Here is a 27,256-nt window from a genome sequence, read left to right as displayed (position 1 = left end):
GATGTTATGGATGTTTCTTGAACTAGCGGATGTCAAAAGGTGACAAAAGTCTCATGGACTTCTTTCGTTTGTACTAGTTGTCTATTGGAAACATCTCCAGTCACCACTGAATGGTTACGAATGTTCCACTGCGTTATATTAGCAATGCCAGAAAGTAGTTGCGTCTTTAGAAGTTTGCAAATGGATTTAAGAATGAGACATTTTCTAACGAAGAAGAAGAAGAAGAATTGCTTGTATGTTGAGTCCTAAGCCCGAAGTCTGGACTGATTCCCAACAGTTCCACTCCATCTATAGCTGCTTTAGATAGCCTAGGTGTCACTCAATAGTACTATGGAAATAATGAGTGCAGTAATTTCTCACTGAATTTTCACCCAACCAAAAGGTACTATTAAATATCAGTCTGCTGATCCCGCAGTGAGCTGCATTCACCAATCAACATTCTGAGGGACACTTCCAAATTATTTGGAACAGGGGCTGACAACATAAGGAATGGCATTATTACCCTTGCTCGTGCCTCGGTCACTTTCATATTGTCAGGTCCAAAGATGAACCGAGACAGACGAATAACAGTAAGAAATTTGTTCTAACTCATACAAGGGCATATTGCACAGAAAACACAAATCCCTTGCCAGAAACGGATCAGGGTGGAATATACTTTAATAATTTATTAAATACACCCAAAATTAAGTGGGTTATCGGTTTTCGTGACTCTATACCCACTTGGTGAGACGTTCAGCAATTTTGAACTAGCTATAAAATATGAAACAGGCTCAAAAACGAAATTATTAATTTCATTGCAATTACATATCAGATTTTAAACCACTGCATGATTTCATATTAGGAAAACAACATGACCTCTCTTCCTCCTTAAAATATAGTATGTAACTGAACTACACAATTTTATCGAAATTGTGACGTTATGTGTACTATTACACAAAATATGATGAAGTATTTTAGGAAGTTTTCTATCCAAAATAATACATACATATATATTTGGAAGAAGTGATACTCACAGGTTTAGTAACTCTGTCCACCAGTTAAATTAATCAATGTCATTGCCATAATCAACTATAGCATATTAATTAATTTAAATTAATTTACCTTCTAAGGGATTTGTTATTGTAGGATCATGTGGAAGCCGTTGAATGGAAGAGTGCTGAAAAGAAGGGAAGAACTATGTCATTATTTCTTGCTGCAATGAACAAATTTATGGTCAAGGGGGTTTCATACACTAAGGATGATTTTGTATTTATTTCGACTTTCCCCAACTGGAGATTTCCATTGAGGACAAAGTATACAAAAGAACAAGACATTTTTAACGTAATTGTGACTTGATTACATAACAATCTATAAGCGCATTTGTTGCATTAAAAAGTTTGGAGAAATGGTTCTTCAGGATTTATTTCAAGGCAGTCACTGCACCTTCTCTTAATACCTTATTAATTATTGTGCAGAACTTGACGAAAAAGGAATGGTTTCTCTAGCGCCAACCATTAATGCTATAACATATATCATTCAATTGTTATTACAGATAGAGTGGGATGGTTGGTTCACATGTTGTTTTCTTTTCCTCATGTACCTCATTGGGTTGTGTTTCGGATGTTTCTGCTTGTCGGATCTATCATAAAGCCCTTTCGGTTGTCTTCGAAGCTATCATGTCAATTCCATGGATGCTGCCTGTAGTAGAGAGACCACCGAGCGGATTGGCCTTGCGGTGTTTGCTCACTGCCAACTGACCTTGGTTACTTTACCATCTTCACCCAGGGCAATTCGAAAGATGGCTTCAGAGTATAAGTTAAAAATAATTGCTGTTTCTGTTGGAGTAATTTGTTTGTCGGAAATATACCACTTTTTCGCGATTGGATGGCTTCAAATATCCGCCCTCGCCAAATGTACTACCTTTCGATGCGATCGGAGAGATTAATTTCATCATGACTACCGTTATGCAGTTTAGACGTCTCAGACATGAGGGATATGCGATTGTTGGTCAAGTAATAAGCTTGCCAGTTGATGTGAATATCATTCTGAATTCTCTGCCAATAAATTGAAGGGACGATCATGACTTCACTGTTAACATTGTTGGTTCTGGAGTGCACATAATTGAGCATGTGGTGAAGAAGAAAGTAAGTAAGCAACGGCTGAACTTTCTTATATATATTTTTAAAATGCCATTTATTCGGGGCGTCGACCTAGAAAGATATTTTGCCCCTACTTTGCACCTTACGAGTGAACCAAACACGGTTTTATCACTATTGCTAGCCCTCTTCCACTCTATATTTTTATTCTAAGGTAGTCTCTATATTTCCAGATAGGATTACAATATCATCAACGAAGGCCAAACAGTTTATACCAAACCGTTTTTGCTTTGAACCTAATCTTATCCCATGACGGACTGGAGTCCTATTTTTAACAAAAGGTTTTACTTCCCATATTCTCATTAAATGTCCCAGGACGCCATTGAAAAGAATCGTGGAAAGCCCATCTCCCTGACTGACACCGCTTTTAATTTTAAATTCGTCTGAGATTTCTGCCATATACACTGACTGACAGAGCAAATGCAACACCAAGAAGGAGTGGTTCGAAAGGGATGAAAGTTGGGAAAAAAGCAGAGACGGCACGGACGAATAATTGATGTTTATTTCAAACCGATATGCAGGTTACACAATGCGCACGGCATCGACTCAGTAGGATGTAGGACCACCGCGATGCACGCAGAAACACGTCGAGGTACAGAGTCAATAAGAGTGCGGATGGTGTCCTGGGGGATGGTTCTCCATTCTCTGTCAACCATTTGCCACAGTTGGTCGTCCTTACGAGGCTGGGGCAGAGTTTGCAAACGGCGTCCAATGAGATCCCACACGTGTTCGATTGGTGAGAGATCCGGAGAGTACGCTGGCCACGGAAGCATCTGTACACCTCGTAGAGCCTGTTGGGAGATGCGAGCAGTGTGTGGGCGGGCATTATCCTGCTAAAACAGAGCATTGGGCAGCCCCTGAAGGTACGGGAGTGCCACCGGCCACAGCACATGCTGCACGTAGCGGTGGGCATTTAACGTGCCTTGAATACGCACTAGAGCTGACGTGGAATCATACGCAATAGCGCCCCAAACCATGATGCCGCGTTGTCTAGCGATAGGGCGCTCCACAGTTACTCCCGGATTTGACCTTTCTCCACGCCGACGCCACACTCGTCTGCGGTGACTATCACTGACAGAACAGAAGCGTGACTCATCGGAGAACACGACGTTCCGCCATTCCCTCATCCAAGTCGCTCTAGCCCGGCACCATGCCAGGCGTGCACGTCTATGCTGTGGAGTCAATGGTAGTCTTCTGAGCGGACGCCGGGAGTGCAGGCCTCCTTCAACCAAACGACGAGAAATTGTTCTGGTCGATATTGGAACAGCCAGGGTGTCTTGCACATGCTGAAGAATGGCTGTTGACGTGGCGTGCGGGGCTGCCACCGCTTGGCGGCGGATGCGCCGATCCTCGCGTACTGACGTCACTCGGGCTGCGCCTGGACCCCTCGCACGTGCCACATGTTCCTGCGCCAACCATCTTCGCCACAGGCGCTGCACCGTGGACACATCCCTATGGGTATCGGCTGCGATTTGACGAAGCGACCAACCTGCCCTTCTCAGCCCGATCACCATACCCCTCATAAAGTCGTCTATCTGCTGGAAATGCCTGCGTTGACGGCGGCCTGGCATTCTTAGCTATACACGTGTCCTGTGGCACACGGCAACACGTTCTACAATGACTGTCGGCTGAGAAATCACGAAACGAAGTGGTCCATTCGCCAACGCCGTGTCCCATTTATCGTTCGCTACGTGCGCAGCACAGCGGCGCATTTCACATCATGAGCATACCTCAGTGACGTCAGTCTACCCTGCAATTGGCATAAAGTTCTAACCACTCCTTCTTGGTGTTGCATTTGCTCTGTCAGTCAGTGTATTTCATTCTAGACTTGATTTCAGTGAGCGTCCGACTGGTCATAAAATTTTCGCTTATATAAAGTTATGAATTTGTACTAGTTTTACGGCCGGAAGCCATTTTTGATGCCAACCCTATATGGAGGAATGTAGTAATTATTTCAAATGCGTAATTTTTGAGACAACAAATATTGCTATCGGCAGTCTCATGCACTTCCTGAGTGTACGTGGTTGTTGATGCGTTGTAATGCTCTGAGCTCTAAGAGACAAACCTCTTCAATGTAACTCTCCTCACGTTCACAAAGTAATAACTACTTCAACTAAAATTAAACAGAAAGTTAGCAAAGAGACTTCTAATTCCATTTCAGAAACTTCTGGTGACTGTCGATTAAGTCTGGCTTCATATTCTCTCAGTTTTTCATCCATTCTTCTTATAAATCCTGCTAAATATTTGAACTTGACTCCTTCCCATGGTGAAAGCCAAGAAGTAATTTTAAACTTTGAAGTTTAATCGCTTAAATCCCAATGTTGCGTTTCATCTTATTCATCGGGCATGTTTCCTACTTTTAGGATTGCTACGTTGGCTGATATAAATTTAGAGGTAATTTCTCCTCTTAACAAAAAATTCAACCACCTTTGAATACTACTGACCATCAAGCAATTTCAACAACATTATTCGTTCAAACTTGGTTCGCATGCAATTGTGAATGTAATATATAATATTCTAGTATGTGTGTGTCCAACTCCTGGGATTTCTTGACAGGAGCTGCTGCTGCTGTTGCTGCTGATGATGATCGTTATTTCACTCTCCCTGTTTGGGAGCGGGCCACCAGTCCTACTAGGGACTCTTTGGCCGGGGATTAGGTTGTTTTTGGGAGTTTTATTTGTTATTGAAAGTGTGCTATGGCACACCTGTTTCATGTTGTTGGTTGAAGTGTATACCGGCGTGTGGATTTCACAACAAGGCGTCACCCAGTGTGAGTCCCGCACCGTGCCCGCCCGGCTTTTGCCCAGCTGTCCCCCGTTTATTCTAGCTTTTTGAGATACGTATTTACAATATTTTCATTATATGTTGTATTATGTTATCTTCTTTTAGAGTTTTTGCTTTTGATGAATTGATCATTATTAGTATATTAATTTCACGTAATTAATTTCACATTATTTATATTATTACACTTTCCACTGTGAGTTCTTTCATGATGGCAGGAGCCGCTGTTCCATCGTCAAACAGCGCCTCAATTGTAAACACATAGGCAGTGTAAACCTCGAACGCGATCCCTTAGATCTAGGTAAAAAGGAACCTGACCTGGCTGGGAATAGAACCCGGGGACTCCGGGTAAGATATCCACCTCAGGGGAAACATATTATGAAGTATATGTTGTTTGACACTTAACGTAAAATAACAATCTTCTTGTAAATTTACAACTTCGTACGTCAAACGGTTTTGGAGGGATGAATATGTTTTCATCAGTTTTCACCACGAATCAAAACCCCTTAGGGGTGTATTGTTTTAAGATCAATTTTGTTTAAAATCTATAACAAAGAGGAGCAACCATCACGTGAAGTTTTAACTTTGTAAGTAAAACGGTTTAAGGGAAATTAATATTTATATCATCAGGCCTCACCTCCCCAGGACAATAACACTTAGGAGTGTATTGTTTCAATACCATTACTTATTTAAATTTTAAGACCTATAAGAGCGACCATCATGCAAGTTATCAACCTCGTATGTCAATCGGTTTCAGAGAAAGGAATATTAATGTTTTCAGGTCTCACCCTCCGATTAAAACCTCTTAGGGGTGTATTGTTTTAAGAACACTATTTACATATAGTATAAGACATATAGGATGAACCATCGTACGAAATTTTAACTTCGTATGTCAAAAGTTTTCAGAAAAAAGTGTATATTGTTGTATGTTGGGTATTCAGCCCGAAGGCTGGTTTGGCCCTCTGCAGCTCCGCCAACAGCTGCCATAAATAGCCTAGGCGTCACTGAAGAGGAGTGAGGTAGTTTCCCGTTGCTTTCCTCACCGAGCCAGCCGTTGCTATTACATATCAGTCTGCCAAGCCCACTGAAATGCATGCACCAACCGACCCTATGAGTGATATTTTCACACCATTCATAACAGGGACTGGCTGCATAAGCAATGGTATTACTAGCATTGCTCATACCTCAGTCACTTTCATATTGTCAAAGCCAAGGATGAGAGTGAGACAGATCAATGAAAGTAACAAATTTGATACAGCCCATACCAGAAGACATAGTGCACTGTAATCACTACAGCTCACCAGAAAAGGCATCAGAAATATATATATATGTTTTCGTAAATTAACCACCATTTAACCCTTGATAGCTGAAATTTTTCTAAACTTGTCTCATGTAACATCTATTCCATAAAGGAGCAATCACTGAGTGAAATTTCAACTTGGTCCGGTGAGCGGTATCGGAGTAAACGATATTTTAATTTCCAGGGTTTTATCCCCGTTTCATCCCTTTAGAAGAGGAAATTTTTGAAACCTCTCCTTAGTGTAAGAGAAACGTATCCATAAAATTGTATTTATGTCCGGTAGTTTTTACTGGACGTTGATTGACAATCAGTCAGGACACTGCCTTTTGTATATATAGATTATACACAAAATAATGTCATTAATTACACTTCCAAATGTACCAGTGGTGTCTTTCAAAACACGCAGTACCAGGTGCATGTATATATTTTGTCGGTTTTTGTGGTAAAGAAAACACGCAAATGTTCAGGGAAAATCATATTTTGTTTATTCAAAATATTGGCCACCGTCTTCTTCACACTTCGTCCATCTTTCAGTTATGAATACCATGCCAGAAAAACTGCTTGTTTCTTGCAGCAAACCATTCATCGAGCCATTTTCCAGCTTCCTCGAAATTACTGAAGTGTTGCTCTACGAGCGTGCACCGCATTAATGCGAAGAGGTGATAGATGGCGCCAGGTCTGGGCAGTACGGCGGGTGAGGCAGGATGTCCCATTCAAGCGATTTCAAGGTGTCTTTCATTAATTTTGCTTCGTGAGACGGCGCATTGTCGTATAACAAACATCATTTTGCCATGTCTTCTGGCCCATTCTGGTCGTCTTTTTATCAATGCGTGATTTAAATTGATCATTTGTTGGCGATAGCGTTGTGCATTAACGGTTTCAAGAGTTCATAATTCACAATACCGGTCTGGTTCCACCAGACACAAAGCATGGTCTTAAATTGTCGAAACTATGTCTCACATATTCTAGTGGATGGCACAGCAGAAGGAAAGAAAATAGAAGGTGATGGTTGGTATGACAGGGAATATGAGATCCGCAGGAGAGCAGCGTTAAGAGCATTAAAAGAGTATAGAGCAAAAGGAGGGAGCAAATATCGTGAAGCATTTTGCAGGCTGAGGAAAGAGTACAAAAGCAAAATTGCGGAGAGGAAGAAGCAGTGGTTGAAGGACCAATCAGAGCTTAGTAAACAGGGAATGCAGAATGAATCGAATTGAAAAAATATGGGAGAGAATAAATATGATTAATAAAGGAGGGAAGGGACTGAAGAAAATGAATATTGATTATGTACAGAGGGTGACATATTTTAACGAGCTATTAGCAGGAAGGGACGATTGGGAGTATAAGGAAAGCAGGCCCTGTGGTCTAATGTGGAAGTAAGTATACACGAACTAGATGGGGAATTCACGCCAGAAGAAGTACAGGGGGCTATTGGAAAACTGAAGATAAAATCAGCGGGGGGGGGGGGGGTGAACGCTATTAGTAATGTATGCTGGAAACAAATAAATAAATACAGCCAGATGGTAGAAGGAATTGTAAAGGTATTCAACAGGATTTTCAATGGGGCGAAGGTACCCAAGGAATGGGAATATGGGATAATATGCCCAATATATTAAAACAAAGGGAATAGAAATTTACCTAACAACTACCAAGGTACAACTATTTTACATCCATTGATCGTAATTTACACAGGAGTCTTAGCTAATAGACTAAGGGATTGGGCTGAACATAACGGTATAATCTCGAATTATCAGGGAGGATTCAGGAAGGGGAGGCAAACAATATCATGTTTATGAAATTGATAAGGGAGAGATACGGGATGCGGGAAAGAGGCGGCATAATTTTGGCAGCGGTCGATTTTGAGAAAGCGTTCGACACCGTGAGTAGAAGAGCGTTAATAGAAACATTAGGGACGCTGGGAGTCTCTAGGAAATGATACGTGCGATAGAGGCACTATATCAGAGAGTATATAGTAGCGTCAAACTAGAGGACAATGTAATAAGCACACCGGTAGAATGCAAGCTGGGTCATAAACAAGGCTGCAAATCATCGCCCATATTATTTGTACTATTTATAAATGATATACTGGACGGGCACGGAGGGGCTGGCTAGTCAGTACCGGCGGTGGGCAATATAGAGATCCCAGGCCTGACATTCGCTGATGATATTCTGTTAATGACGCTGACCACGGGTGGATTGCAGAAAAGTTTGGATAAATTTGCAGATTACGCGAATAAGTGGTCGCTGAAAATTAACTATAACAAATCAAAGGTGATGATTATAAGTAAAAGGAAGAGGGTAAAAAAGTAAGGGAATGGAGGGTCCAGGGGGCTAGAAAAGAGGAAGCAGATAGAATAAAATATCTAGGAGTGATACTAAATAGTAAAGGAGGATGGGATGACCACATCAAGAGATACAAATTGAGAAGGGTTGCAGCTCTCACTGCAATAAAAATTCTAGTCGGCAAGTACGCAGGAGTAAGCTATAAAATACTGAGGCTAGTGCTAAAATCTCTGGTCCTAAGCAGAGCTTATATGGGGTTGAAATGAAATGAAATGTATGGCTTTTAGTGCCGGGATATCCCAGGACGGATTCGGCTCGCCAGGTGCAGGTCTACTATTTGACGCCCGTATGCGACCTGCGCGTCGTGGTGAGGATGAAATGATGATGAAGACAACACATACACCCAGCCCCCGTGCCGTTGGAATAAACCAATTAAGGTTAAAATCCCCGACCAGGCCGAGAATCGAACCCGGGACCCTCTGCACCGAAGGCCACTACGCTGACCGTTCAGCCAACGAGTCGGACTATATGGGGTTGAATTGTGGGGATGAGAAAAGAAAAGGGTCAGCCTGAACCAAATAATATATAAATAAAGTAAGGCTGTTACGAGATTACCGCAATGTACAGCCAATGTGGTGGCATTAATCCTACGCGGAGAGTTTATCGAGATAGATTGCGTTAAAAGGGTATTAAATTATTGGTCTAAAATAAGACGGGGTGGAGGCGGTATTTTGCTGCAGGAAGCATATAGATATGAACTGGAAGGAATGTATGATGAGTGTTGGCTCGCAAAAATTAAAAGTTTTGTTGAGAATTTGGGTATGGGATATATTTGGCGGGAGGGATGGAAGGGGGATATTAGCAGGATGCAGAGGGCTCTGACAATGAGAACTGGGGACATCCAGATGCAGAATTGCTTGGAAGAAAGTAGAGAAAGGCCTTCGCTCAGCCTATTCTATAAGGTCTACCAGATCTCCAACTTAAATATTCTAGTTCACCATATGTTTCTACCAGCAAACGATGACTTTTCACAGCCTTTTTATTTTGATTAAACAACAAAAGCAATGCGTGCCGCAAATATCCTTTTCATGCACAAAAGTCGATATGAAGACTGAATGATACAACAGGGGCGCTAGTGTTTGGCGGACTCAACTTGTGTGTGTTGGTAGGTTAATGTCAGATGAACAGACTGAAGTATGTGTCAAATTCATACGCTGCGTACTGTTCGCTGGCGCCATCTCTTAGTGGAACCGGAAAAGACTTATGCATACACCTGGTATAACTGTCGGTAGCACGTAATGATCTCTCGCGTTACTAAAGAAATGATCACAAAACGCCAACATGCGAGATGATATATATCTGCAATGCGTCTTATCGATAAGCAGGGTCTCTGCATTGCATAGTTCCTCGTTTCAGAATTCAACCCAACAGTTGGAAAATAACTATAAATACCTAATTTCAGTAGTAATGGATCCGTTACTACTTTACAACCAGTGCAAACTTTTGGTGCTAAATTTGGAGTTAGCATAATTAATGTCAGGCCATGGAAGTTTAAGATCATACCTTGAAGGTTTTAAAATTATTATGACAGGTGACTGTTCTTGCTTTTGTGAGTCTACTCGAACAGCTGATCATTTAATATTTGATTGTCCTGTGTTTATAAGAGAAATATTTGATTTGGACTTTCATTTGAACTGCTGTAATATTCAGCTTTCGGAACCACTATACCATATTTTCATACAGAAATGCTGTTATGAACATTTTCTAATTGTCATTTCGCATCTTTCGTAAACTGGTTCTGTAAAACACCATCATTATATTTAACTTATAATTGTATGTTTCAACTATAACCCTAAAATACTTCGTAAAATAGGGTTCATTTCTGTTGAATAATAATAATAATAATAATAATAATAATAATAATAATAATAATAAGGGGGGGGAATAGTTAAGTTGTTGCCTCAGGGAGCAAAGATGCGTTGCACGGCCTATACACCAGAAAACTGAAGAATTTCAATTACAATTCCATTTGCTGATCGTACAAGACCTAGTACGCAGACATTCCACGCGGGATATATAGTATAATAAAAATATAGCTCATAGAATTTTCCCTTTTCCGATAGTAATGAAAAAACATATAAAGTATTTCTTAATTATGCAGTGTAACTGCGAGAGAGACCTGGTAAAGTATGAAAGCCATAAAAATACTGGATTCTTGCTGACGTCTGTGACATTGTAAAATAATCTGTGATTTGCGTGTTAACATTAATTTAAGTGGCCATAAAATACTCAAAGCACACAAGGCTTGGAAATATATGTCTAAATGTTTTATATCCTGAAAAAATATATAAATATAAAATACTACTCTACTATCATATTATTTATGAAACACATACCGAAATATCATGCAACATTACACTAGACAAGAGACTAGGTTATTTACGTCACGTAAGAAATTCCTTTCCACATCAGCACCCGCACTTCTCGTTGACGATTCTGAATGTCATAATAATGTCATTGATATACAGCGAATATTCCTTAGAAATTACAGATACAGCTATTGCAATAAGAATTATGTGTTTGGTGAAAAATTCCAAAAGGTTATAAAATAATTTTGAGGGAATTTTGAAGTCATTTTCCTTATTGGGGTAAAATAAAATATTCTGGAAAATTACTCCACGGTGAGCCAATTAAGTGAGAGGGATGATATCGGGATAGGGAGAGTTTTGAGTATTTTGCAGATATTTCTGGGAAAATTTCAAACAAACATATCCATACTCCTATCAAATATAGGCTAATGAAACTATCAGCACATATCTGTTGAATATTTCAGAGTCCCAATATTTCCTTCCGTGACAGTGTTTCACTAGAAATTTGGCGTTACATAAGGCGACCTGATTATTATAGGTTATTTCTGGCGAATTGTAAATGACACGTTCTACATTCTAACGCCGATTCGTTCTTCGTGGTCTCATATAAATGTAACAATGATTAATTTAGCACTACATTGCAACCTCACTCCGTGGGGATCCCTGTAGGAGTGGGCGGTAGAATAACATCCCCGGTATCATGACTAAAAGGGGGATCAGGCGTTGTCAACTTGGAAGCCTGAACTAGTCAACACCGTTGCCATAGCTGAGCCAGGTATTATTTCTGCTTACATGTGTCAGGCCCCTCGCCGTCACCTTTTCTATCAGACCTCCATTGATCAACTCGCGTTCTTTTTCGACCCCGATGGTACTAGGTTTCTGAAACCTATGGCATATTTCATGTTTACGCCCTTCGTTGCTCTCCCGTTTCTTTTGTTAATATCTTCATGTTACAATGTGTCAGACCATTTTCATTTTACATATGATTAATGTTAACAGAGGATGGCTGCCCAGTTGTTCTTCCTCATAAGACAATAATCACCATCACCACTCACCGCCGAGTGCCTCGTTCTTTTTTTTTTTTTTTTTTTTTTTTTGCTATTTGCTTTACGTCGCACCGACACAGATATGTTTTATGGCGACGATGGGATGGGAAAGGCCTAGGAGTTGGAAGGAAGCGGCCGTGGCCTTAATTAAGGTACAGCCCCAGCATTTGCCTGGTGTGAAAATGGGAAACCACGGAAAACCATCTTCAGGGCTGCCGATAGTGGGATTCGAACCTACTATCTCCCGGATGCAAGCTCACAGCCACGCGCCTCTACGATCAAAAATTAATAAGTGATAACTATATGTATTTAGCCGTCGCACTATAGATACGATGTACATGATTTTAACTGTCCATGGGACTGTCCCTCTCTCGCCCCCCACCCCTAAGAGATAAAAAGTCTGGATTTTCACCATTCATCTCAGTGACCCCGAAAATTGTAGATTCGACACTGTTTGCGATTATTTTTATATCTCACACACCCTCACCCCAAACGGGGCCGAACATGAACTTTAAAAAATTTGGAGTGTCACCATTCATTTCAGCGACCACGAAAACCATGAATTCGATACTATTCTAGATTATTTTTACACCACCCACCCTCGCCCCCTGCCCATAAAGGCGCTAGGGATGTCTTACCCCCACGCGGTTTGTCTCCTGATACTAACTGATAAGTGTACCAAGTTTGGTGAAATTGCTCCAGTGGTTTAGGTGGAGATGTGTCATCTACACACACACACACACACACACACACACACACACACACACACACACACACACACACACACACACACATAGATCCGTTTTTATATAGAGTAAGAAGATGAAAATAAAATTTCTATATATAGTTTTTCGATTATTTTTATATTTCACCCCCTTGCCCCCCACTTCGACTTGTAAAATATCCGGAGTATTACTATTCATCTCAGAGACCCTGAAATCTATGGACTAGAAACTCTCACCCCTCCCCACTTCGCTTCCCACGTAAAAGGGGGCTGAACTTGGACTTTAAACAATTCTGGAGTATTAACTTTCAACTCAGCGACCCCGAAAGCTATGAATTCGACACTATTCTCGATTACGTGTATAACTAACCCCTCCCTTAAGGGCGCTAGGGATGGCTTACCCCCACAGTGCTCGTCTCCCGATAGTAAGTAATACGTGTACCAAGCTTGGTTGAAATTGCTCCAGTGGTGTAGGAGGAGATGTGTCATTTACAGACACACACACACATCCATTTATATACATGCAGTAGTAAGATTTCTATATTTCACCCCCTTCCCAACCCCGCCCAAAGGAGTCCTATGAGTGCCTTACACAACAGTATATTTTTCCATATAGTAAGTCTTATGTGTACCAATTTTGGTTGGCAGCTATGCCCAAACGTACATACATAATCTCGCTGCACTAGAATCCTGGAGCTGACGTTGGCATGGTTACGGCAGTTCATTTTTCTTTTATAAGATTCCTAGAGCAGGGGTAGCGTGGTGCCAATATCTCCGTAACGGTTGGTTTTAGGGCCTTAAAACATGGTTTTTGGGCCCGCAGGGCTTACCGAGTTTTGTTCTTTGCGTCAAGGGGATTAAATTGAGCTTTGTCTCGTCCTAATACGACAAATTCGATATTTTGTCTGTATTAGCCTATTATTTTTATAACCCCCGCCGTGTCCCCCCCCCCTCGAATTGTTTTGAAAATAAAATACAGCCCATGTTACTCACTGGCAATGTAGGTTTCTATAGGTGAAGATATTTCTAAAATCGGTTCAGTAGTTTTTGAGTCTATCCGTTACAAATAAACATACAATTTTTTCCGCTTTATAATATTAGTATAGAAATACTTGTTGTGTACGAAACCTCCACACAGCCTGTACAGCCATACCCTACCATTATGTCAGTCATCGGCTTCATGTAAATGGGCATGTGTCGTTGCTGCGCCCACTGCTCGTTGATGAATAATACCGTGAAGATATAGATGAAGTTGATATTGTACACGCCCCGTACCCTAAGAGGCTCCGGCGAGAAATCTACAGGGCTTCGATGGGTAAAATCAAATAGGCGCTTAACTTAAATTATCTCAGCGGCATACAGGGTATGAGAAACGGGGCATACCTAATTGTAATGAGAATACATTCCTATAAAGTTTAAATTAATGCAATCGGTTTATGGGAATGAAGCATATATATATATACACACACATGAAGTACATAATTGATTTTACATCTGTTGTGGGTTTTTTATTGACTTTTAGTCTTGTGTGATAGATCCGAGTACTGTCTATCACGATGCGAGATGCCATGACGCAACGTGAACAGAAACACACTGAAGCTGTCTCATGTTATTAGACAAATGAAATTGACACTCAAGCATACGAGTTGTTTCCCCAAAGGGATACCAAAAGATAAATTATACCGACATGGATCAAACACCCGGGTTTGAACCGAACCCACACTGGAATACACAATTCGCCGTGCCGATGGGATTTAGCCACCGCCGACGCCAATTACATACACCTCGTGTTGCACAAAGCATCATAAATAGTCACACATTATGTACAAGAATCACGTGAGGCACACCTCCTTCATCGCACCATTGTAAAATACCAGTGCCCTCGTCCAGGTCTGATCTGATGACCACAAAGATGAACATGTGGCGCTGAAAACCCTACCTAATTTATACTCAAATAAATAATAATACGGGCCGATGACCTTCGATGTTAGGCCCCTTTAAACAACAAGCATCATCAGCACAAACAAAGCATCAAATAATAATACTAAAACAAATATCACTACCAATTACCGTGTCGGTTATTAGCAAATATATTATTCTGCCGCGTTGAATATTTCCAACTACTAGCCACATTCAGTCAGGCCTTGCTTCTCAGCCCAAACTTTCTCCTTCTTTGAGGCGAACACACACAAAAACACATCAGGCACAAGGTCGAGCGTTCCCCACCTTACTAGGGCGGTCATTAACTTCGCCTCGCATGGGCAAGAAAGAACGTCTCTTTAAAGACACCTCGTTCCGAGGTACACACTCGATTATACTGAAGTCAATTCCTCATTCATCAAACCGTCCCGACTTCAAATAAAAGAACCTCAATTCAACACGTATTTTGCTAATGGCCGAACCCATGACTTCACATATCACACCTACCTCACATCACGACATCGGTTTATAATACTAACATTTGCATAATTATCATCATCATTATCGTCATTATTATTATTATTATTATTATTATTATTATTATTATTATTATTATTATTATTATTATTATTATTATTATTATTGGTTTCAGCTGTCCACTGACTTCCTTATATGATTTACCTTACACATGCACGCAATAATGATGCAATGCTCCTGGTAATCAGATCGAAATTAGGTCATACCTGGTAATTAAATCGTATCAAATCATCACACGGTAACTTCCTCATAATTAAAAAGTAATTAAATAGTCACACGATAATTAACTCATAATTAAACCATAATTCAATTGTCACACGGTAATCAACTCTCAATTTAATACTCACATGGTAATTAACTCATAATTAAACCATAATTAAACTGTCACACGGTAATCAACTCATAATTAAATAGTCACGCGCTAATTAACTCGTAACTAAACCATACTTAATTTATCTCACGGTAATTAAATCATAATTAAATTATAAATAAACTGATCAAACGACCCAACTTAAATTGAAACAATCCCTAGCTAAATATTTCAATGGAGGGATTGGGGTATCAGTCCTGTGAGTATCTTTCGAAATTCTGGAACTCCTCACGTAGCTTAAATTACAACACTTACTATTCATGCAATTACCAATACTGGATTAACTACCACCTACCTTAAATTATCAGTCCTTGAATTTACTAAACTAATGGTCCTATGAAGCATTAACTAACTTCGGGTTTCCCAAATTATGTAAATAAGTGAACTTTCTCCCGCACACAAATTTCTCAGAAACATAAATTTCCCCTATTTACAATTAAAATCACTCAGACCTGTTATTATCTCTATATATAAAGTAACTTGTCCTGACTGACTGACTGACTGACTGACTGACTGACTGACTGACTGACTGACTGACTGACTGACTGACTGACTGGCTGACTGACTGACTGACTGATTCATCATCGCCGAGCCAAAACTACTGGACATAAATGAATGAAATTTTGAGGATATGTTCATATTAAGATGTAGGTGCTCGCTAAGAGAGGATTTTTGGATATTCCGTCGCTAAGGGGGTGAAAAGGGGTGTGAAATTTTAAAATGAGTGTATCTATATCTCAAAACTTTAAAAGTTTACACATGTGAAAATTGGAATTTAGAATCTTTTTTAAAAATAAGGAAACCCGTATTTTTTATTTTCAGAAAATCCCAATAGGATGGGTGAAAGAGGGTAAAAAATGGGTTGAATGCCATTTAATCAGTATACCGGTACTTATATCTCAAAAACCGCAGACATTACAGACCTGAAAATTGGAACTTTTGTTCGCTTTTAAAAATTAAGAAATATGTTTTTTTTTGTTTTTGGAAAATCCAATTAATAGGAGGGTGAAAAGGGGGGTGAATTTTTTAAATGAGTGCATCTATATCTCAAAACTTTTAAAGTTTACAGATGTAAAAATTGGTATTTAGAATGTTCATTAAAAATAAAGAAACACGTATTTCTTTGTTTTCGGAAAATCCCAATAGGAGGGGTAAAAAGAGGTGAAAAAGGGGTTGAATGCCTTTAAAGAGAATGCTTATATCTCAGAAACTGAAGATATTACAGACCTGAAAATTGGTGTTTGGGATCTCCTTTAAAAATAAAGAAACACGTATTTTTTGTTTTTGGAAAATACAATTCAAGGTGGGGTTGAAAAGGGGGTGAAATTTTAAAATGAGTGTATCTATATCTCAAAACTTTTAAAGCTTATAGATGTAAAATTTGGTATTTAAAATCTCCTTTAAAAATAAAGAAATACATATTTTTTTGTTTTCGGAAAACCCCAATAGGAAGGGTGGAAAAGGGTGAAAACGGGTTGAATGCCTTTAATGTAGCTACTTATATTTCAGAATCTGAAGATATTACAGACCTGAAAACTGGTGTTTGGAATCTCCTTTAAAAATAAAGAAACACGTATTTTTTAGTTTCGGAAAATCCAATTAATTGGGGGTGAAAAGAGGGCGAATTTTTAAAATGAGTGTATCTATATCTCAAAACGTTTAAAGTTTATAGATGTAAAAATTGGTATTTAGAATCTCCTTTAAAAATAAAGAAACATGTATTTTTTGTTTTCGGAAAATCCCAATAGGAAGGGTGGAAAAGGGTGAAAAAAAGGTTGAATGCCTTTAATGAGGCTAATTATATTTCAGAACCTGGAGATATTACAGACCTGAAAATTGGTATTTGGGATCTACTTTAAAACTAAAGAAGCAGGTATTTTTTCGTTTTTGAAATATACAAATATGGGGGTGAAAAGGGGGGGTGAATTTTTAAAATAAGTGTGTCTACATATTAAAACTTTAAAAGTTTACAGATGTAAAAATTGGTATTTAGAATCTCCCTTAAAAATGAAGGAAAACGTATTTTTTTCTTTTCTGTAAATCCCAATAGGATGGGTTTAAAAGGGTAAATAATAGGTTGAATGCCTTTAATGAGGATACATACATCTCAGAAACTGAAGATATTACAGAACTGAAAATTTGTATATGGGATCTCCTTTAAAAACAAAGACACACGTATTTTTTTTGCTTTTGGTAAATCCAATTAATGGCGGTTGAACAGGAGTGACAAATTGAAAGACTATATCTACAGAATATCTGAGAAACGTAAATTGTTGCAGACGTAAAAAGTGTGTATTTAGAATGTCCTGTAAATGTAAAGAAACATAGGTGATTTGTATTTGGAAACTCCACTTAAGGGGAACTAAAAGTGGTGAAATTTTAAAATGAGAATTTCTACAGTATATCTCAAAAAAGTTAACATGTTACAGAATTGAAAAATTGTATTTTTTATCTCATTAAAAATAAAGAAACATGTATTTTTAGTTTTCGGAAATACCACTTGGGTGGAGGGGGGGGAAATTGACTGAAGATAGTGTTGATTTATTTTAATTAGGCTACTGATATCTCAAAAATGAAGATGTTACAGACGTGAAATTTGATGTTTTGAATCTGCTTTAAAAAGTAAAGAAACGCGTAATTTCCGAAAATCCAAGGAGGGGGTGGAGTGAAATTATTGAAAAATTAATAGACTTAATTGTATGAGAATACTTACATCTAATAAAAACTATATTTGTTACAGGCGTGAAAATTTGTATTTTGATCTAATTTAAAATCAAAGAAAAACGCGTTTTGGGGGGGGGAATAACCTTGGAGGGGGCGGGAGTGAAAAAGAGTTGAGTTCCTTTCATAAGGACACATAAATCAAAAACTGAAGAAGTTAGAGTCGTGATAATTGGTATTTAGAAGATTCTTTACAATTAAAGAAACGAGTTTGTTGCAGGAAAATTCACTTAGGGGAGGGGGGAGTGTGAAAGATGTGAAAATAGTGAATTATTTTTATGGGGATACTTATATCTCAAAACTGAAGGTTATAGACGTGAATATTGGAGTTTGGAATCTCTTTTAAACATAAAGAAACACGCCTTCTTTTCTTTTTTGCGGGGGGGGGGGGAATGAAACTTACGACGGTGGGGTGTAAAAGGAGGTTAGACCAATTGATTTTACTGTATATTCATTCCATTCCTGACCCTGTCGAATGACTGGAAACAGGCTGTGGATTTTCGACGTACTTATTCTGAGCATAAACCGATCATTTTTAATCTTTCCTGGGTTCGTTTTCAAGAGCCATCTTTTCCTTCGGAGAACGTTCTTTGATTACAGTAGATTCTCCTGGCATATAAATAAAAATTAAGAACATTTGAAATAAACGATAGGAATGAGATTGACTGTCCAATTGTTCACCTCTATAATAAGGTCAATAATGCACGGAAGTATGTCATTCGTATCGCCAGAAATTCCGCGTACTTGCCTACGCGCGACAATGGTGCTGGTCACAATGTCAAAAATGACAATGGCAGCAGATGGAATTTACCCCCAATTAGCGGTCTTGCATCTTGTTGTGGGGTCCAGAACATCTATAATAATAATAATAATAATAATAATAATAATAATAATAATAATAATAATAATAATAATAATAATAATAATAATAATATTCTGGACCGTCGTCAAATGTGCGGACCGCGCTGGAAACGGGTCTGGACGGGTAATGACTACAAATGCAGTCCGGCCGCGGGTTCAGTACTGCCAAGGCACCCAAGAAGACACCACGCCGAATCTCCTCAAGAATTTGATCCATATTAAAAATGCTTATAGGAAAAGATGGCAAACTTTTAGGGACCGAACTGACCGGGTGGAATACATGGTCCTAGCCCGGGAAGTACGAAATCGATTGCTGGAAAGAAAGATTGAAAAATGGGAGGGAACTTGCCGTAATCTCTCAGAAAACGAGTCAGATCTCGAATTTTGACGGATTATATATAAATCGATATCCATTCAATTATAAATTTCAGTATAATACCGTAGCGAAGCACGGGTATCTTGCTAGTTTAAAATAAAATAAAAAGCTGCGTGTTCAACTTTGGCACTTCTACATTCAAATAAGGTTACATCCCTAACATTATAGCGACAGCTTATTACAAATAATTCCCGCCCCTTCTAGCCATGCCATTTAATTAGAAAAGTACTCATCTCTATCATCTGATGACATCTTGTCAGCTGGGATGGTCCATATCGGGGTTTAGTGCTGATCCATCAGCACCAAAGCGATTTCTGATGACTCCATTTCACCACCAAGACGAAAGTCTATGGTCCTCGATCGATGATGTCAGTTGCAGTTTGCTAGACACAGAACACGTCACTGGTTTATTTCCACAATACGTTCGATTGCGTTCAGCGCGGGAGTTTGGCCACGATCTCGGATTAGTACGTTGCAGTCCGCGGTTCAATATCGAATTACCCAGTACCTTTCATCCACTGTTCATTTATTACTACCCGTCACGGCCGTGGTGCAGTAATAATAATAATAATAACAACAATTTTACAAGTCGAACTAAGTGTTCGCGACTCGACACAGTTTAAATATTTAATTATTAGCGTCACGTATGTTAACACTATGTACTATTCACACGAATTACTCTCCTGCGTTTGTATTTAAGGTTTCAAACCACTAAACAAAGAATTACTGAGTGCTCGGCTAAACACAGCTTTGCCCTCCGTGAGCTGAAAGTCCCGAATGAGAGGCTGCGCCCTTGGCGGTGCTTTTTACAAGAAGGAAATTTCCCCCATGGCCTGTCCACGGCCCACTAGAGGTCAAATAGTGCGACCATTAGGTGACCAGTATTCACCTGATGTGAATGAGACATATCCGTGCGATTATTTTTCGTAGGATCTCCCGTAATTAATTAATGTTTTTCCTCATTTCCCCCGCTACTGTGGGGAAAGTCCCCGCATCGATGAGGTGTCTGGATACTAACCAGATGGTCCGTGGTAATTTTCAACGCAGATACAACGAAGTCTTCTTTCTCCATCCGTAAGTTATCAGCCAAGAGGACATTATACACTCTAAATAAATGTCCCAATTATAATTATCTCTTCTAAATCGAAACATGACTCCAGAATTCAGATTTTATTAATTTTTACATCTTAGACAATCAAGCTGGTCAAGCTGATTTATAGATGGCTACCATATTTCGCTTCGAAAAATTTTGCCTCTCCTCACTTTCTTGAACGTGGGGTGGGGATAACTTCTCTCAATTTGCGTCACGGTGAACCACCGATGCATTCCCCACCCACGACCTCACGGGCTTCTCTCTTCTGCGGGTTCACCGCTGGACAAAGGAATGTGTTGCGCAATAGATCGCAAATAATGAAATTTATGGAATAAAATTTAAAGACTTCTTTCATCTGTCTCAATGATGTTGATATTTATTAATCTCGAGATTTCTTTGCTCAAAATATGATTGCGTCCGCAATTTAGATGACCAGTCTTAACCAAAGGTCATTGGATTATGCCCCAGTCGGGTGCAGTATATTATCTGAAGTCAAGCGAACGGAGAAATAGCACATCACATCTTTTACTGAGATTTCCTTTCGTGTTAATTCTTACTGAATGTGTGATCTTTTCTTAACGTATGTAATACTGTCAGGACGAAAATAAATAAGTTTGACGACTGGTTGCTGGTTGATATACTGCTTCACTATGCGGCGCTAGTGAAACTAATTAGGACACGGCTATCTGTGAACATGTGTTTTAATGCGATGTGATGTGATTCATTTCGGAATTTCCTGCATAAATACAGTAAACCTACCTTTAGCGGGACCTTTATTTTTTTGGCTAGTTGCTTTACTTTGCACCGACACATATAGGTCTTATGGCGACGATGGGACAGGAAAGGCTAGGGGTGTGAAGGAAGCGTCCGTGGCCTTAATTAAGGTACAGCCCCAGCATTTGCCTGGTGTGAAAATGGGAAACCACGGAAAACCATTTTCAGGGCTGCTGACAGTGGGGTTCGAACCTACTGTCTCCCGAATACTGGATAATGCCCGCACTTAAGCGACTGCAGCTATCGAGCTAGGTGGAACCTTCATGAACCGGGAAACTGTCCATATAGGAACATTTTTCTGGTCCTGCCATTTATGGTTTTATATTCATGTAAGTTAACCTGTATTTAGCGGAACCTGTCTGACGCGGAAAAGGAAGAAAACTTTGCTATTATAACGGAAAAAAATACGTGAATTTCCTTCCTAACCCTTTTTCGCACATGCGTATTCCGGATGTATCTAAGGTGGAGGGGATAGCATTCGGCCAGGAAATGTCCGTCTATGTGCTCGATGGTGTAGTGTGGATCACAGAAGCGCTGAAAGGAGTACGTCTATGCTTCCACTAAGCCGAGTTCATCTCACACCCTGACGAAGAAACCATAATTTACTGATGTGCTACTACAAAATGTCGATCAGTGAAATTATGATGGTGACTATGCACAAGATTGCGTGGTCATTGATCTAGAAGTTGAGGGAGAGGCAGCGTTTGAAAACATAGAAGAGTTCGTCACCCATCACTTTCAAGAAAAGAAAACAGATATTGATGGCGTTGCCGATGACAACAAAGACGATGAAGAATACACCACCTACCTATTCTGGATCGGTCGAAAGTGGCTAAAAACTGCCAGGACCTGAATCCGTGCCTCTTAGAGTAGAGAACCAAAGTACAAAAGGCATGTCCCCAAAGTAGAGAGACAATAACGTAGATCACAGGTCAATTTAAATGAATTAAGTTTATTAAACTAGAGAGAAAAGGTTTGAATATAGGCATAAAACAAACAAATGGGGATTACAGGGAGTCAGATACTCACATGTATTGTTTGTGGGTTCGGACCCCACTGTTGGCAACACTAAATAAGGTTTTCCGTGGTTTCCTATTTTTACATCAGGCAAATGCTGGGACTGTACCTTAATTGAAGCGTGCGGCTGAATATGAGTCTATGTTACCCATGTTGAGTATTCGGCGGAGTAAGGTCTAGGGACACGATTTCAACAATTTACGTTAGAGAATTAGCTTGTGCGGAATAAGGGTCTACGTGCACACTTGCCTACCGCTATGCATACTGAAGCCCTCAGACGTTTTCAAGCTCATAACTCGAAACATACCTGGTGTAACGTAGACATTTATTCGGCCGCACGCTTCAGCTACGGCAACGGCTGCTTCCTTTCCATAACTAGGCATTTCCTGTTCCATCATCGCCATAAGACCTATCTTTGTCGATGTGACGTAAAGCCAATTACAAAAAAGAAGACAGGAATGCGACACCTATGTTGAAATAACAACCAGAATTGTCATTGTAACAAGTGTGTTTCTGTAATTAAAATGTGTTGTGTGCAACCCTCGCCTGCGATTAAAATCCCGTTGGCGCGTTGTGGAGTGTTATGTGTTACTCGTGCTGCTTTACGGTGTTGAAGAATGGACACAAGGCTTCATCAGCGAAACGACTGCAGGTATTTGAAATATGGATGTATCAACCAATTTTCTCACAGTTAGACCAGGTCACTAACGAGGAAATACGTAGGGACTTCAAACAAGAGTTATGTATGTAGTCCACCGAGCTCGATAGCTGCAGTCGCTTAAATGCGGCCAGTATCCAGTATTCGGGAGATAGTAGGTTCGAACCCCACTGTCGGCAGCCCTGAAGATGGTTTTCCGTGGTTTCCCATTTTCACATCAGGCAAATGCTGGGGCTGTACCTTAATTAAGGCCACGGACGCTTCCTTCCCACTCCCAGCCCTTCCCTGTCCCATCGTCGCCATAAGACCTATCTGTGTCGGTGCGACGTAAAGCAACTGGCAAAAAAAAATGTATGTAGTCCCACGCTAACACCATTGCATAACAAGAGTGGCGCATTGTCAGAAGATAGTACAAGTTCCGGGCTTCCTGCAGACACAGTTCTGCTGCGGTACTGATAACAGGTGCATCACAGTGTGCGAGTGTACGAATAACAGGTTCATCACAGTGTGCGAGTGAAATGGTGCGTCAACTGGAAATGTACTCAAAATTTGAAGTACTTGAACCAATAAGATTCTTGTGGGCAAAATATCAAAATTTCACATAGCTTCACGTTCAAATTCTGCCTGTATATGGACCAAATGCAATGTCATATCCAGTCAACAATGTGACCAATGCCGCATAGACGTAGGTGATGTTGATCGGTAAGGAAGGCCGTCGACATCGCCCACAGATGACAATGTCCAAGCAATCGAGGAAATGATTCGCAGTAATCGTGAAGTGACTATCGCGGACATTGCTCAGAAGATGCGCATCTCAATAGGCAGTGCTCGTTCCATCGTCCGAGGTCGTCTGCAGTATCGGAAATAGTGCTCACACTGAGTTCCGAGATCGTTGATACCTGCACACAAGAACGCAAGTTTTATGGTGTCTCCAGACTTCCTTCAGCGTTACTCCGTGGAAGGCAATGTTTTCCTAAGCCGCATCATTACGAACGATAAGACATCAGTGTATCACTTGCCGCCTCATACAAAGACAGTATCCTCCCCAGTGCGTAAGAAATGCAAAGTTGCGCCATCAGCAGGGAAGCCACTGTTTTCTTCGACTGTGAAGGAGTTGTGAACACAGCGTTTATGGCAAAGGACACAGCCATTAATGCCGATCCTTACTGTGCAATACTGACGTCGCTGTGCAAGGCTATAAAGAACATGAGGCGTGGAAAATTAAAGCGAAGACATTGTACTCCTGCATGAAATGCAAGACCCCACAAGACGAGCACAACACAACCATTGCTTCCAACATTTTCTATGGGAGGTATAGAGGCATTCGCCTACTGTCCAGATCTTGCACTATGCGATTTCCATCTTTTGGGTAAGCTGAAATAACATCTGGGAGGAAAGAGATTTTTCCAACGATGAGGAAGTTCACCCAGAGGTTCTCGAATGGCTCCATGAATAAGGAGCGGATTTCTATCGTCGAGAAATTGTAAGGTTGGTAGAAAGTTCGGACCGTGACTATGTTGAAAAATAGTTGTGTATGTGTCATTTTGTAGTGTGGTGCAGTATTCAATAAAAGTTACTTGGCCAGCCGTAATAATGTGTAACTTACTTTTTCCAAGTCCGCTAGTCTCGAGTCGGGAAATCATGTGAAAACTTATTCATCGCAAAATGGAAGACCCGGTGTTCATTTGTAAGTGGACTACAATCAATCAATCAATCAATCAATCAATCAATCAATCAATCAATCAATCAATCAATCAATCAAACAATCAATCAATCGATCAATCAATCAATCAATCAATCAATCAATCAATCAATCAATCATCTTTGAACTCCATATAGGACTGTCGCCCAAATGGCAGATTCCCAATCAATTGTTTATCTCGTATTTTCTTAAATAATTTCAAAGAACTTGGATATTTTTCGAAGATTTTACATTAAAAGCCAGACATTACCAGTATTGAACGGGTTTTGTAGTACTCTCAAACTCGAGGTAGGGTTGTAAAAATGAATAGTTGCTGTTCAGTCCTCGTCTAAATTGATTACGCGCACAACTCAACACGGCTGGGAAGTAGAGCCGCCATACTAAGGCCATAAAGTGCACTAGTCATATTCTTGCCCTACCTCTTCCAGCAAATCAGCAATTTTATTCTACATCCTAGCGTATTACGGCAAGTAGCTTTTCTAATATCGGAACAATATATTTCCCGATAGACGTCTGACGACTTGCATGTCCGTATCAGCTATCCTATTTCGCTACCATTTATGTTTTGTTTCTCCATCCGCGGAGTCTCCGGTCATCGGTTGCGAGGTTGTAAATGATTCTGGCAACGTTCAAAGGTACCACTCCGAAAAAACGTCCATATTAATGACGGCGACCTCATCTCGTCTTCTCTTTAGTAGATAATTTGTTAAAGCCGCTGAAGTTGTCTCAGAAAAATCCCTAAAAGGTGCTTTGCAAAGGTAAAGAATAGTTTAAATGATCTTTCTCCTACCGGGCAAGTTGGCCATGCGGTTAGAGGCGCGGAGCTTTGAGCTTGCATCCGGGAGATAGTCGGATCGAACGCCACTATCGGTATCCCAGAAGATAACTTTCCGTGATTTCCACTTTTCGCACAAGTCTAGACCTTAATTGAGGCTACGGTAGCTTCCTTCTCACTCCCAGCCCTTTCCTATCCGATCTTTGCCGTATGATCTATTCGCGTCGGTGCGAAGGAAAGCAAAGTGTCAAATAATAATTGTACTGGGAGGTACACCTCAACCCCGTGCATTTAAATGAAGCGCGTTGAAGAACGCTATCTATCACATAAAAATTGAAACGACTAGTGCAAGAAGTTGGGACGTTGATCAACAAATGTCACTACTAACGTGATAAAGTAATGTGATATTTTAAGGTTTCCAAAATTGACTGGATTTTTTTTTTGGGGGGGGGAGGGGGTGTATCACAGTTTGCAACAACTATTTCAAGTTTTTCGGACTTTTCTCCATGCATGTCTCTATGAAAGAACTGATGTCAGGCACTCTGGTGCAAACTGGAACAACTAGAAATTTAAAGAAATTCTGTGTTTATAGGTTTCCTGAACTGAATGGAATTTCCTCGTTTTTGATACTTCAGTGCTTTGCAACACTTGTAACTTATTCCGCCAGCTTTGGGGTCTGGCCAATAAGAAATTTTGTGTATTTATTTTCATCCAATTAAACGGTTCTTGTACCTATGGTATCTGCCAATAAAGTGAGAGGGTGTGTCTGGTTTCAGTCCAGAGCCTTCTCGAACCTTCCTCTCGGGCATAAGAGCTGACCCCTTTTCCAGCTAACTTGTCTTATTAATCGTCGCGTTACTGAGTTTGTGTGTTAAGAGAGGAGGTGTAGGCCTCATTCTTCGGCAGGCAGAACATCAGCTAAGGTAATGGCCACCATTTTTCTATCTCAGTATTTATCTCCGCAAGCTGACTCGAGGGGAAGGTTCAATATTTAACTGTGTAAACTTTCTTCCTTCTCATGTAGAAGTTCAAGTAATTCATAAGTACTTCAACTGAAAACCGGGGATATAGAATGCATTACCGTCTCGAATTCCACTTCCATTAATATTGAGACGACTATGATTGTAACTTAACTTGTCCATCTAGTCACTTCAGTAGTTTAGGATTACCCTCTACATCGTCGGGCCACAAGCCCAGGTAGGGTTTTAACATTTTGATTTCAAGGAGCGTAAGTGTTCGCCCCCATACATTTTGTTTTTGGGACCAGTAATCGAACCTGTTGATTTCCATAAGGATCCAGTCGAATGGGTACTAGGTACCTCTGTGTAAACTTAAAAGGTCATTGATATGGTCTTGTAAATTGTAAGTTGTGCCTAGAGAGACCTGAAAGTTTAAAAGTTATCGAGCGAAGACGCTCTTATCCGAACTGTAAAAGTTAATGGTTGCCTTGAGTAGGCTGTAAGGGTTTGGGAGCGTAGTCTCCTTGGTAGAATTGTGGAGCATTGGTGCTCTTTTCTTGCAATGTTATGGATATTTGTGTAATAATGAGTGGTGCCTTTGGATGTCCGTAACTTGTAACCGTTGGAGCAAAGTGCTCTTCAAAATTGTGATTTCGTATTTCCTGTGAAACAAATTGGGAGATTCGTCTCCTTGCCTATCTAACTAAACGCAACATTAGTGATGTTGGGACCTTTGTAAATTTTGAGCTTGAAGCTCAAATCGTAACTTACCTTTTCTAGGTTTTTCTTTCTCCATAGTTTTGTACAAAACTACCTCTGTACCTGAAATGTTGTTGTTTGTTAAAATTTAATATCTGA

This window comes from Anabrus simplex, chromosome 1 (genome assembly GCF_040414725.1).
Source record: "Anabrus simplex isolate iqAnaSimp1 chromosome 1, ASM4041472v1, whole genome shotgun sequence".
Lineage (NCBI taxonomy): Eukaryota > Metazoa > Arthropoda > Insecta > Orthoptera > Tettigoniidae > Anabrus > Anabrus simplex.
This window is presented reverse-complemented; position numbering follows the sequence as displayed.